Consider the following 12,434-nt stretch of genomic DNA (forward strand, 5'->3'; position numbering starts at 1 on the left):
CAAAATGAAATAGAATAGTGCAAAAGTATTTTGTTTGTTTTAAGCTAAATATATAAGTAATAATAATAAAAAATGGCTGTTTAAGTTTATTTTATTTTATTTTGCCATTTTGCTTCCACATCAGGTGAGATAAATCACATATGTATTTGTTACAGAAATACATTATATATATATATATATATACTGTATATATTACTTTTCAATATATATATATATATATATATATATATATATATATATATATATATATACAACAATAGCTCAAAAACATCAAATGTACATTAATGTAAACATTATAAACAAGTGCTGAAATGGTGTAAGTGAGTGCAATGCTGAACTATAATTATGACAGGTTTTAAGTTAGAAACCCCTATCCTTGAGCTCTATCCTCTATGCTTCTGTGTTAATCTTCTGCCATGACTATCATGGGATAATTTTGTATTTTGAGTGAACCATCCCTTTAAGCGTCAAACATAAGTTTGTTTCACTTCATCAAACTCCACTGAATTTTCCTGGATTTGGGATCTTCCTGTGTCGACAAATGCATACACAACATGATTCTCCTCTTTGACTTTCTGTAAAAAACATCACATAAGATATAATACTAATAAAATTATTATATTAAAAATGTGGTGTCATGAAGATTAGTTCAGATTGAATGTAAAATAACAGTCATGTAATTTAATGATAAAACTAATATCTTCTTCCTTCTGCTAAACAAACATAAAGCAGATTAAGACTGGGTTCTCAGTGGTTTTGCTTCAGTATCCAGATTTTACATTGGGAATCAAGTGGTGAGGCAAAAATGTTGATCTTTCAAAAGTAAACATTTCCATAAAATCAAATATTGAAATAAAGTAATATTACACTGTCAGAAAAAAGCAAAAAATGTGACTTTACATCAGCTTGTCACAGATGCAGTACACTCACACTGCCTTTTTATTTAATTTATTATTATTTTTTTTTTTTTTTTTTTTTTTTTTTTCATTTTTTACATTGATAATGTTATGGCTTTTATATACAGTCATGGCCAAAAATATTGGCACCCTTGCAATTCTGTCAGAAAATGCAATCTGATACAATTTCACACAGAATCCAAAAAATGCACTGGACAAAATGATTGGCACCCTTAACTTAATATTTGGCAGCACCTGTAACCATGAATGAGTTTCTTACAGCTCTCTACTGGAATTTTGGCTCACTCTTTTTTTGCAAACTGCTCCAGGTCATTCAGATTTGAAGGATGCCTTCTCCCAACTGCTGTTTTGAGATCTCTCCACATGTTTCTATGGGATTCAGATCTGGACTCATTGCTGGCCATTTCAGAACTCTCCAGCACTTTGTTTGTAACCATTTCTGAGTGCTTTTTGAAGTGTTTTTCAAGTCATTGTCCTGCTGGAAGATCCATGACCTCTGGTGGAGACGCAGCTTTCTGACACTGAGCAATACGTTGCACCTCAAAATTCTTTGGTAATCATCAGATTTCATGATACTGTTCACACAGTCAAGGCATCCAGTGCCAGAATTAGCAAAGCAACCCCAAAACATCTTTAAACCTTCACCATGTTTGACTGTAGAGACTGTGTTCTTTGAAGGCCTCATTTCTTTTTCTGTAAACAGTGCCATGATGTCCTTTACCAAAAAGCTCTACTTTTGTCTCATCCGTCCACAGTTTGTTCTCCCAGAAGGATTGTGGTTTTGTCTCATAAGTTTTGGCAAACTTCAGTCTTGCTTTTTTATGCCTTTGTGTCAGCAGTGGTGTCCTCCTGTGTCTCCTACCATAGCGTCCCTTTTCATTCAGATGGCGACTGATAGTGCGAGCTGACACTGTTGTACCATGTGTCTGCAGATCAGCTTGAATTTGTTTGGAAGTTAATCAGGGTTCTTTGTCCTCCAATTGAACAATCCTTGGTTGTAATCTTTCATTGATTTTGCTCTTTCGTCCACGTCCAGGGACGTCAGCTACAGTGCCATGGGCTGTAAACCTCTTGATGATATTGTGCACAGTGAACACAGGAACATTAAAATCTATGGAGATGGACTTGTAGCCTTAAGATTGTCCATGTTTTTCCACATTTTTTTTCCTCTCAAATCCACAGACAACTCTTTACACTTCTTCAGGGTTCTTACACATTTTCCAAAGTAAAATTCAAGCACTTGAAATTCAAGGTGCATTTTCAAGGTTTTCATGCACTTTACAACTGTGGTAACTTACATGTTTACATACATACTTGAGTTCTCCACTTTAAATCAGATGTTATTGCGCTATTAAAAACCACTGAGCAGGGGCATTTTTATTAGCGCAGACTCTTCCATGTAAAATCAGACTTTACAGGAGGCTACTCAAGTGTTTAGTTTTCGTTTTAACCATAATTTGTATTTGTCGTTTTCAAGCCACGCTGATTAAAGCACCAACCTCCCGGCATGTTTTTATCTCCCGCTCTGTTCTATTAGAGAGTGCACGTAAAGACTAGCAGATGACACTACAGCCACACGCACAGTTTCCAGCGGAGTTAGGCTTATTTTATGTAAAAAAACTTAACTATTTAGTAAGAGCACAAATTAGTATGAAACCAATAGCCTACAACTGCATTTTTAAGCACTTTATCCAAAATCCAAGCATTTTTCAAAGCTTGAAAACACTACATTGAAATTCAAGCATTTTCAAGGAATTTAAGCACCCGTACGAACCCTGCTTTTTTCTTTTCTGCATGCTCAGTGTAACACACAACACAAGAGTTGAGTACTATGTTGCCCACATCTGTTACTTGCCACAGGTGTGTCTAAATACAAATTACAGCAGCATCACATGCTTGAAAAGCAATTATTTTTTACAATTTTGACAAGGTGCCAATCATTTTGTCCAGTCCATTTTTGAGTTCTGTGTGAAATTTTATCAGTTTGGCTTTTCTTCTGTTTTTTTTTTTTTTTTTTTTTTTTTTTGTGTGTGTGTGTGTGTTGTTGCAGTGCAAACAAAAACAATATGCATGTGAATACCAAAAGATTTGCAATTGAAACAATTTTCTGGCAGAATTGCAAGGGTGCCAGTATTTTGGCCATACTGTTACTAAAATACATAACAATGAAGACATACAGTGGAAATTTGGAGCTGAAAAGTCCCTGAATTCAGCAAAGCTGCTGGAATCTTCTCCACATTTGATGGTCCCGATGGGAGATTCAGAGACAGACTGAAACTGGACAAACAAACTGGATCTCTGACCATCATGAGCATCACAAATGAACATGCTGGAGTTTATGAACTACTGATAAGTGGAGCAAAACGGTTGTTAAAAACCTTCATTGTTTCAGTTTATAGTAAGTGGAGATCATTTCTTCTCCCCTTCAAATATTCTTGTTATTCAAACATTAAAGGAGTCCACTTCCAGAAAAGAAATGTACAAATGTACAGTGTACTCACCCCCTTGTCATCCAAGATGTTCAAGTCTTTCTTTTTTTCAGCAGTAAAGAAATTGTTTTTTGAGAGAAACATTTCAGGATTTTTCTCCATATAATGGACTGCTATGGTGCCCCGAGTTTAGAAATAAAAATGCAGTTTAAATGGGACTTCAAACGATCCCAAACCGAGGAAGAAGATTCTTATCTAGCGAAACGATTAATTATTATCAAAATTCTATTCTAATTTAAAAATTCTAATTTAAATATATCATATTTTCTCCCTCAACTTCAAAAATCATTTCAAAATCATCCTACATCATTGCAGAAGTACTGACCCAGTCTTTGCAAAGTGAACATGGTTCACTTTGCTTAGTGAGTACATTATCTGTCAAGTGGATTTCTCCTATTTTGTGTTTAATACAAGACAAGCTTAATGGAGAACTCCACTTTCAGAACAACAATTTACAAAAAAATGTACTCGTTACAAATTATTTGTAAATTGTTGTTCTGGAAGCAGACTTCTTTAACCGACAGATTACAACAAAAATAATAAGGTTGAATTCAGGTGCTTACAGCAGATGTCAATGAGGTAAATTTTCAAGGATGTAAAAGCAGAAACAAGCTTATAATTTAATTAAAAAAAAAAAAAAAAACATTATTTTCTTCAAACACGTGTATTATTTCAGCTATAAAGAGCTTTGTTTTATAACAATGTTGTAAAATTAGACTTAATTAAACACAGAAAGGAATCCTGAAATGCTGAACCATTTTATAGTTTTAATATACTTCTCAGAAAATAAGACTAGACTTAACCGTATTTGTTTATTCTCTCTATTTCCAGCTCCTCTGTCCACACCTAACATTACCAGAGAAACTTCACAATGTCCTTCATCACCATCAACATCAAACTGTTGTGTTCAGTGGTGAATGTGAGTGATGTGACTCTTTCCTGGTACAAAGGAAACAGTTTATTGTCCAGCATCAGTGTGTCTGATCTCAGCATCAGTCTCTCTCTACCTCTGGAGGTGGAATATCAGGATAAAAACACCTACAGCTGTGTGATCAACAATCCCATCAGCAACCAGACTCAACATTTGGACATCAGTGAACTTTGTCGGCCATGCTTTTTGTTAGCTCAGGCACGAATGTTAACATAACCTCATTTTAATAACGTAATTGTTGAAATAAAAAATAAAAAAAATAATGTTAATCAATGCTTTAGAAGTACTGTGTATTAAATCTTTCTGCTGTATTTTATGTTGCCAATTTGATATGCAGTTTTCATATGCTACAACTTGCCCACCTGGTTTTATGTAGTCCCACCCATTTAAATATTTCTGAACTCACCCCTACTTCTACCAAATCTAATAATCATGACATGACACAGAAATGTAGGGTGGTGTGTTTTTGCTAGTATCTGTGTTTTCCTCACAAGTTTCAGGTTGTTGGCATATGACATGGTTGACGTATTTGGCTCATATTCAAATGTTGTTGTCCGAGAAAAATGTGTCTATTAAGTCAGCTCATTACATACATGGTGACCAACAATAAAAACTATCAAAAGTATTGGTGCAAGCAGCAATGACGGGCTCAAGCACCCTGGTGGCATCAGGAAAATGGTGCACAGTGGGCACATGCATTTAACCCTCTGGCAGTTTAGCTGTTGAGTCACAGTAATGAAAGCATTGCTCTAAAATATGAAGAATGTGAAACAAACACACAGAGAAAGGGAAAGATATATAAAACTTTTAATGATAATTATTTTTTAATGATTTTAATTATCTATAAACATTTGTTACATAATATATAAAACTTTATTGACAGTACAGTACATTAGGGGTTTCACAGAGGACCCGAGACCGAGGACCCGGTACCCGACCTGGTACCTGTACGGGTTCGGGTCTATATTTTAAATGGTCAGCCAGGTCCGGGTCAGGTCTCAATATATTACTCCGGGTCCCGGGTCTGTTTAACATTGTGTGTAATATCTGAGTCGATCGAGAACACCGCACCCACCAGTGATCAGTGTTAGTCGACACTTTGCGAGTGTTTTGTAACTTGTAAAATTAGGATGAGAAAAGTGCAAAATAATGGTTTTGTGGGGAAGAAAAAAAACAAAAAACGCATGACCTCAGTCGCCAGAAGCAGAGCGGAGGAGGAGTTAATCTTAGTACTGCAAATGGACGCTATCAAGCTGACTCATGTGAAGTCTTATTTAAGTTTCATAAGATGAACCAGCTGGAGCTCTATGCATATGTTTTATATTGTTCTCTTTTACTAAAGAAGAGATGCACCTGTTATTGAACACACATGCACAGTGGTGTAGTGCAGGGTACACGCAGGTACAATGTACAGTATACTTCTTAGTCAGCCAGCTTTGCTTATACCCACTTCTAAATCCACTCCGATATGCATCATTCAGTAGTGTTTTGCAAAAAGCGAAGCCAAAATGCTAGTATTCCCTAAAAACAACCAGTAAAGACACTGAAACAGTCAGGGCTGTGGTGCTAGCTTCCTTTGAAATATGATTGCGCCCACACCCCAGTCAGAAAGGATGCACTAAAGTGTAATAATGCACTTCTTGTTCTGTGTGTTTTTTGCTAAAAAAAATAACTGCTCCAAGTCTTTATTGCAACCAACAAAAAAGTATCGTTATTGTAGTTCAAAAGTGTAAACGCAATAGAAAAAAGTTGACTTGAGGAAAGAAAAAAAAAAAAAAAAAAAAAAACTTGTTTAATGACTTAATAGCAGGGTTCGGGTACAATTTTTTGGACCTGCGAAGACCTGTACAGTACATATCAGCTGATTCTTTGAAGATCAGGCTTAAAAGATTTCTCATCCTATCTAGTGAACGACCTTAGTATTACGGCCTTCATTTGTCAGCTGAAATGTCTAATAGATTTTAATTTAAGAAATTCATCAAACTAAGCATGTTTCCTCAGAATGACTTGTTCTCCATATGTTAAATGTTTTAAAGAGTTTGGACAATTTATTAACGGTAATTGCCCTTACTGTAATAAATCACCATAGTTCAAGATATCCAAAAACCGTTTACAGAGTTAAATGTGAGTTGCATGAGCATGCAATAAATCACAGCCTGTGGAAAAAAAAAAAAAAAAAAAAATCCACTTTCAAGCCAAAATCCTTCCTGCCGACTTCCTGTTGTTCATAGCTGATGAATATATACTGACCGAAATTATAAACGCAACACTTTTGTTTTTGCCCTCATTTTTCATAAGCTGAACTCAAACATCTAAGACTTTTTCTATATACACAAAAGGCCTATTTCTCTCAAATATTGTTCACAAATCTGTCTAAATCTGTGTTGGTGAGCACTTCTCCTTTGCCGAGATAATCCATCTACCTCACAGGTGTGGCATATCAAGATGCTGATTAGACAGCATGATTATTGCACAGGTGTGCCTTAGGCTGGCCACTCATAAAAGGCTACTCTAAAATGTGCAGTTTTAATGTATTGGGGGGCGGTCTGGGGGGTGTGACCCCCGTTTGCCTCACGCAGTGCAACACATCTCCTTCACATAGAGATGATCAGGTTGTTGATTGTTGCCTGTGGAATGTTGGTCCACTCCTCTTCAATGGCTGTGCGAAGTTGCTGGATATTGGCAGGAACTGCAACACGCTGTCGTATTCGCCGATCCAGAGCATCCCAAACATGCTCAATGTCCAGTGAGTATACTGGCCATGCAAGAATGTGATGTTTTCAGCTTCCAGGAATTGTGTACAGATCCTTGCAACATGGGGCTGTGCATTATAATGCTACAACATGAGGTGATGGTCGTGGATAAATGGCACAACAATGGGCCTCAGGATCTCATCACGGTATCTCTGTGCATTCAAAATGCCATCAATAAAATGCACCTGTGTTCGTTGTCCATAATATACGCCTGCCCATACCATAACCCCACCACCACCATGGGCCACTTGATCCACAACGTTGACATCAGCAAACCGCTCACCCACACAACGCCATACACGCTGTCTGCCATTTTAGTCAGAGGGGCTGTGTTCCTATACAAGCGCTTTGAGCAACGCAAGCGAGGGAAACGGGCCAGCGCGTTCGAGAAATTCCGACAGCGTGGTTTTAAGACTCCGTTACCCAGTATTCATCTGGCGAATCTCCGCTCCTTTGCAAATAATTCAGACGAACTACAACTCCTCACCCGCACAAACAAGGACTTTTTAAACTCTGCTGCGCTTTGCTTCATGGAAACCTGGCTAAACGGAAGCATTCCAGACAGCACACTTCATCTAACAGGCTTCCAGCTGATCAGAGCGGACCGCGTCACCACGTCGTCTGGGAAAACGAGATTTATTATTATTTTTTAAATTTATATAAATATATATATATATATTCACTTTATGAAAGACCCACATTTTTAACTTTCATTCATGGTATAACATGGATCATTTGACATGGTTTGGTGTAAGATTTTTGCTAATCATTTGGAAAATGCCGGTTTAAAAATAAAAAATTATCATTTTTACCAGTAGATGGCTGCAGAGCTCCACTATTTACTATGTGCTATTTGACTGACTGAAAGACAACTTTTTACAAATTTTTCAGTGGGAAAGGAAAGGATGTGAAGTGTGGCCAAGTATGGTGACCCATACTTGGAATTTGTGCTCTGCATTTAACCCATCCAAGTGCACACACACAGTAGTGAGTAGTGAACAAACACCCGGAGCAGTGGGCAGCCATATTGCTATCGCTGCGGCACCCGGGGAGCAGTTGGGGACCTTGCTCAAGGGACTCACCTCAGTCGTGGTATTGAGGGTGGAGAGAGCACTGGTTATTCACTCCCCCCCACCTTCAATCCCTGCCGGATCAGGGACTCAAACCCGCAGCGTTTCAGTTGCAAGCCCGATTCCCTAACCATTAGGCCACGTCTTTTTTTTTTTTTTTTTTTTTTTTTTGGATTTTATCTAGATATTATGAAATCACAATTACAAAAATAAAAATTACTTTTTGTCAAAGTAATGGATGAATTGATAAATTTTGAATGGATGAATTTTGAATCGACATTTTGTTGGTTTGATTCTAATCATAATGTAACTGATTTTTTTCAGTACAAAAAAATATTAAACTTTAACAAAAAGTAATTTTTATTGTTATAATTGTGATTTCATTATATGTAGACATCAGTCCAACTGAAAAAAACTTGTAAAAAGATATCTTTTAGTTGGTCAAATAGCAAATACTAAATAGTGGAGCTCTGTAGCCATCTACTAAAAATGATTTTTTTTATTTATTTATTTTTTTTTTAAACGGCATTTTCCAAATGATGGGCAAAAATCTTACACCAAACCATATCAAATTATCCATGTTATCCTCATGAATGAAAGTTAAAAATGTGGGTCTTTTATAAAGTCAATTTCACACAAAAAGCAGTTTTTGTATAAAAACCTAATAAAAATATGTACTTATTAATTTATATAAATTTTAAAAAAATATAATAAATCCTCCGAAAATGGCACAAATGTAGTAAAAACATTAATAAATAGGAAAACAATATTTGTTTTTTATAAAAAAAAAAAAAAAAAAAAACTTGCATGGGGTCCCTAGAGACCCCAAAGACCATGAGTGTGACTGTTTTTTTTAACACTAACACAAAATCAAGATATCACTCAATTTCTTTTTTTTTATTTTTTTATTTGTAGATCTAGATAGTGCTGACAGTTTTACAAAGTCTCATGTCATTTCGACAAAGAGAACATTTTTTAAAAATTAAGCAAAAGTCATTTGCAGGTCAAAAAGACCCTGTTACAGATGAAAAACATTCTGATAAGAGTGCTTTCCAACAATCCTTCTCACTCGCAAACAGAATGATCAGTGAACTGGTTTCACTCCAGCCATCTCTCTAAGCTTTACGAACTTTTCTTGACTCAGTCCTTTTGTGAACATGTCAGCAACCATGTCGTCGGTGTTGCAGTACTTTATTTTCTCCCGAATGAAGTGGTATTTAATGTCAGTGTGTTTGGCACGTCTGTGAAATTGAGAATTCTTTGCCATGCAGATCGCAGATTGATTGTCCTCAAACATCACTGTTGGTCCTGTTTGGTTGACCTTTAGATCTGTCATCAGTTGTCCATCCAGACTGCTTCTTGAGCTGCACTTGCCAATGCCATGTACTCAGCTTCAGCAGTGGAGAGAGCTACACATGTCTGTTTCTTGATTCACCAACTTACAGCTGCTCCACTGATTTGGAACATGTATCCTAACATGGACTTACGGTCGTCTTGACTGAAGAACACTTTTGCAAGTTTTGAATCATAGAGTCAATATCCTTTTGTTTCTGTTCCATATCCTAAAAGTATACACTTCTTTGCTTTGGGATCCAGTGTCTTCCTTTCATCTTTGGGTGCATGCGCATATACAGTACATCCAAAGATGTGCAGATGATCAACCTTTGGCTTTTCACCTCTCCAGGCTTCAAAGGGAGTCATTCTTTCACAGATTTCGTTGGACTTCTGATTCTTAGATACACAGCTGTAGACAGCGCTTCTGCCCAGAACTTTTGTGGTAGCTTTGCATCAGCTAACATTGATCTCACTGTCTCCATCAGTGTTTTGTTCATTCGTTCAGCTACTCCATTTTGCTCAGGAGTTTTGGGCACTGTGAGCTCATGTCAAATTCCTTCTTTCTTCAGGAAATCCTGAAACTCAGACGATGTATATTATCCTCCATTGTCTTTCCACTCTAGGAACTTCTGAAAGACTTCACCTTTCTGCTTTAGGACATACACCCACACATAGTGAGTACGTTCATCAATGAACGTCAGGAAGTACTGAGCCCCACTTAAGGACTTTGCATTATTTTTTCTGCAGACATCACTGTGCAGTAAGCTAAGTGGTTTAACATCTCTTTTGCAATCATTAGTTGTGAACTTACTCACAGAAGTCTATGTCTTTTGAGACATCAAAGTCAAAACCATTGACTAGACACTCACTACGCAGCTTCTTCAGATTTTGTATCCCTAGGTGGCCATAACGTCTGTGACAGATCTGTTCCTTGGTCTCTTATGCACATTCACATTTTCTGTTACATGCACCTGATCACTTTCTCTACAGTTAACATAATAGAGACTGCCTTTTATTTTTGCAGTAGCAATCAGCTTTTGATTTACATCTTTGAGGTAACAACTGTCTTCTGTGAACTTGACCTTTTTTCCCAACTGTGTTGCTTTTGACACACTCAGTAAATTGTATGATAGTTGTGGTACGTACAACACACCCTTTAGTTTACACTCCTTTGTCTTATTATTAGTTAGTGTCATTTTTAGCCGCACAATTCCACATCCCGTTGCTTCAACTGAATAACCATCTCCAAGTGTAACTTCTTGTGGAGGCTCCAGGCTATTAAACTCAACAAACTGATTCTTGTCATTACACATATGACAAGTAGCTCCAGAATCGACAATCCAGCTATCCATTCCTTTGTCAGAACTTACTCATGGCTCACAATTAATCCAACACTCTCACTCCAAGCTACTTTCTTTTCTCTTCACCCGAGCCTTATTTGCTTTGTGTTTATAGCCTACCTTTTTACTTTCTTTGTTGAAGTCTTTGCTTTGAGCACATTTGTTGAAATCTCTACAGTTGCACTTGATATGTCCAAATCTTCCGCAGTAATGACACTTTGGCCCTTTTCCTTTTAAAAACTGCTTTCCAGTCAGAGCTTTGGCATTGTTATTGTTGTTTTCACCATTTCGATCTCTCAGTTTCCGTTCTTCATGCAGCAATCGTTCTGTGACAACCTCCATTTTAGGTACATCCACACTTGCTTCAAGCGCCGTAACTAACACGGCCCTGAATGAATCTGGTAAACTCGCGAGCAGGTGCACAACACAATCTTCCTCTTCAATGTGATCACCCACAACTGACGGGGCATCAAATGTTTCTGTCATAACCTTAATGTGCTCTTGAACTGAGTCTCCATCTTTTAATTGTAAAGAATAAAGTTTACACCTCAGTGCTAGCTAATTTGCCCATGTTTTCTTTTGGAACTGATCCAATAACTTTTTCCACACGACAGTCGGATTTTCAGGCTGTCCGATTAAATAAAGCAAAGACGGTTCTATAGACAATACAATGGTAGCCAGTGTGCGGTCACTTTTAGCCATGTAACTTGCCATCTTACTTGGTTCTGATCGTGGAGCAACTTCTGTACCATTTACCAAGTCCCATAGTCCGTCTCTCATCAATGCCATCCGACATTGCACTTTCCACATAGGATAGTTTGATCCATTTAACAAAACAATCGCCACATCTTGGATGCTGAGCTCATTTTTCTCCTCTCACAATCGCTCAGTATCTTCAATAAGCCTTTAAGCACCTTCACTGTAGCGTTCTGGGCCCATAACCTGTTGGTTTTAAATGAAGACTCAGAGCTCTTTTCGTTCAGAATGCAACAAACCTTTTACTTTTACTTTATTCATACATGACGTCAGGGAAAGACAACGGAGGAATATATATATATATATACATATACATACATACATATATATATACATACATACATATATATATATATATATATATATATATATACATATATAACAACAGCACCTTGCAGTGTTCACCACTTAAATTACAAGAAACACTGCTTAATACTTTAATATCCCTTAACTAAGATGAAAAACATTCTGATAAGAGTGCTTTCCAACACCCCCAGCACCAAGGCCAATCAACAACTGGCTGATGACCTGAATGAGTTTTACTGCAGGTTTGAAAAACAAAAGACTGGTCTGACACGCTGCACCCGCCCTGACTGTCCCACAACACAGTCATCAACACCCTCTCCCTCCCTCCCCCCTACTGTTTCTCAGCCTGCCCTTAAGATCTGTGAAGGTGATGTTTGTAAAGTCTTCAGGAAGCAGAAGATAAGGAAAGCCAAAGGCCCAGACAGTGTCTCTCCAGCCTGCCTTAAAGCCTGCTCTGTCCAGCTATCATCCATCTTCACATTGATCTTCAACAGATCCCTGGAGCTGTGTATAGTCACATCCAGCTTCAAATGTTCC

This window comes from Labeo rohita, unplaced genomic scaffold (assembly GCF_022985175.1).
Source record: "Labeo rohita strain BAU-BD-2019 unplaced genomic scaffold, IGBB_LRoh.1.0 scaffold_192, whole genome shotgun sequence".
Lineage (NCBI taxonomy): Eukaryota > Metazoa > Chordata > Actinopteri > Cypriniformes > Cyprinidae > Labeo > Labeo rohita.